Genomic DNA, 3,063 nt, shown 5'->3' on the forward strand with positions numbered 1-3,063 from the left:
CATTAACCTAAACACAGTCATATTACATACCTGTTATTATTTGTTTCCTATAATGGAAGTTTCTTTTGCCATCTTAAACTTTACTGGAAAATTACTGCTTTCATAATGTATTTTCATTACTATACTCTTTTGGTAAAGGAATATGGTACATTGTAGTAACTGTGATTAAAGTAAAGATCAGTCCATTCCTAAAACTTTTTCTCCTCTTCCTAAAAGATAGGAGAGAATTTTGAGTTCTAAGCATACCATCCTTTACTTCCTCTGAGGCTGTGTTTTATAGCAATAAATACTCTATATTGATTACGATTTAATTCTAATGGAAGTATACTAAGTCTGGAAACACACTATAGCTTAGCATTTAGTGCCTCAATTTTTAAACAGTTTTTAAATTTTAAAAATTTATATAATTGCCCCAAATATGCTTCTATTATTGGATCCATATCATGCTTTGAAAAATATTCTCCTTTCATATCTTTTCTAAAGATTATTTTGTTCACAATGTATTTTTCCTGGCACTTCATTGCTATTTTTATATAACTGAAAATCTGTCATTTCCATTTTAGCTCAGTTTGGAAATATGAAAACCATATCAGAGCAACACATTAAAGATTAGTATGAAGGATAAAAAATTAATGGAAGAGAGCCATGTAGAGATTTTAAATTTAGTCAAATTATTCAAGTGTTCAATTTTAATCCATTAATCTAGTTTGAGACTGCTTAAGAGAGATATTTCTCTCTAAACGAGATTTTTCTCTTTCAAAACACATTGAAAAGTCTCTCATATAAAACAAATACTACTTTTAAAATTTTGTTTTTCAAGAGGTTTTTTTCCTTTGAAGAGTGAAGGAAGAGTTTCCCTAATATTCTGCTATAATTTATTCTTAGTCAAAAATAGATTGCCATGTACACACTAGATATTAAAAGCCAGTTACAGTCATTAAAGGTGGTCTAATGCTGTGTAGTGAGATATTCAATACAAGATTTATTTTTAAGCTATTTCAGGGCCATGAGAGAAATTGTTTTCCTTATAAAGGGAATTCTGTGTTTTACTTCATTATTTGTAGATTTTTTAAAATAAATATAAAACAGAGAAGGGGAGAATGGGAGCTGGTTGTTCCCTTGAATCCTAATACAGTATGTCTTCTTAATGAACCTGCTGCAGTGCCCAGAAAACAGCTCCCTGCAAATAAACATGCTAGAAGTGATTTAGCCACAATGTCCAGACTGTGTAAACATCTAATTATTACAATAAAATTGTCAATAAATTTACATTACTGCTCCCTTTTCAAACGTTAACCAACTTTTTCTTTGCTTGATAAAAGAGCATAAATTGTATTTTTATGTGTTGGTGTTTTTGTTTTCATTACACTTCTTGCCAGACTCTAGACAAAAGACCTCAAGCCTTAATGCCCTGAGTTATTCCTGGATGAAGAAAACTCCTACAGTTGTTTATTAATGTAATGTGCTGTGTTTCCTTTCACAGGGAGATGGCCTCGGAGCCCTCACAATCTGATCTTTAGTCATGGCATTAAAAAAAAAAAAGCCATAAAGCCAGTATGGCAGACACTGTGACTTTAAGAGAGACACAAAGAATTAAGGCTCCTTATAATCCACTATTAGAATGGGAATTTAAGTTACATTAGAAGCAAAAGATAAAACGGTAAAATGCAATAATTTCCTTTAACAAAGATTACGTCCAGTTTTCAGAATTATGATATCATGTTGAACATAATTGTGGAAGCACCCCCCACACCCTGAATTTCTTATAGAGCTGGTACATTAACATTAGAAAAGCAGAGTGATATTGAATTCTAATGAGGTCTGGCCTATATGCTCTGCTAGGAAAAGAATGAGGATCATTCATTTGTATTCTACAAAGCGCTCGGAAATCCACGCGCATCCCTGTGGCTTCAGCGCGTGGTGCTGATCATCTGTTCATATTGGGGGCGGGTGGTGGGGGTGGAGGATTCATTGCTCTGAACAGCATCTGAGCTGGGGAAAATGGTTAACCACTTTCCTTAGAGGTTGTTTCCTAATGACTGTTTAATATGGTTACTCTCTTATATGCATTTGCTTTACCTGTTCTCTTCAAGGATCTTAAAAATTGTGATGCTTACATTGATGACAACAGACCTCTGTAAAAGCCAAACAAAGAAATTCAGTAGAGTAAATGTGATTTCACCATCCTCGGTAAACATGTCAGTTTTAAGTAAACAATGAGATGACAGTGAGGTATTTTGTTCATTAAAAAAAAAATCTGAAAAATGCTCCATTTGATATGATATTGGCTGTTCAGGAAAAACTGCATTCATTTGTGAGCCTTGCTGACATTCGGAGAAAACAGCCCATTTTGGAAAGTTATATTTAGCCAAACCAAGGAATGAAAGATTTTAGCAAATTGCCACGTAAAATGATCTGCACAAAAAGGCATCGGGGAAGTGAGCTAAGGCCTGTGCCAAACAGATGGCACCCCCTGCTGTGTTTTTGATTGAAAAAGAAAGGTAACATTTGCAGCCACGTCAAAGAGACAGTGATCAGCTAAACAAATTGGTCTCCGAAGTACCCCATCGCTGGAGCAAACCCCGCTGCAGGGTATGAGTGAGGCTGTATTTCAAAATAATGCTATGTTTGCGTCTTTCCTAAGTGAGGGGATCTATCCCCTTTTCAGGCAGCAAAGGGAAGATAAGGTCTTTGTTGAAGTCGACTGTGATATTATCTGCAGCATAAGCAGTAGAGCTCAGTAGCACAAGTGCCCGTTTTCTCTGTCACCATCACCGGCTGCAAGATGATATTTGGGAAGACCCCAGCAGCTTTCACTCTGATCCTCACTCTGCTGTGAAAGGTCTCTGGGGTTTGCAGAGAAGAAATTAGGTATATGGCTTACAAAAAACACAAAAGCCCACACAAAAATTGGGAACAACCCCAGATCATTACAAAGGCACCCTTGGAGGAGGTAGGGAAGTGATCAGGAAAAAACTCTTCTTGCTCTGAATTCAGTTCCCAAATACAAACATCACGAATGGCAAAGAGCATGTCAGTGAGCAAGTGTGTGTGTGTGTGTGA

The sequence above is a fragment of the Bos taurus genome, chromosome 4, assembly GCF_002263795.3.
Source record: "Bos taurus isolate L1 Dominette 01449 registration number 42190680 breed Hereford chromosome 4, ARS-UCD2.0, whole genome shotgun sequence".
Lineage (NCBI taxonomy): Eukaryota > Metazoa > Chordata > Mammalia > Artiodactyla > Bovidae > Bos > Bos taurus.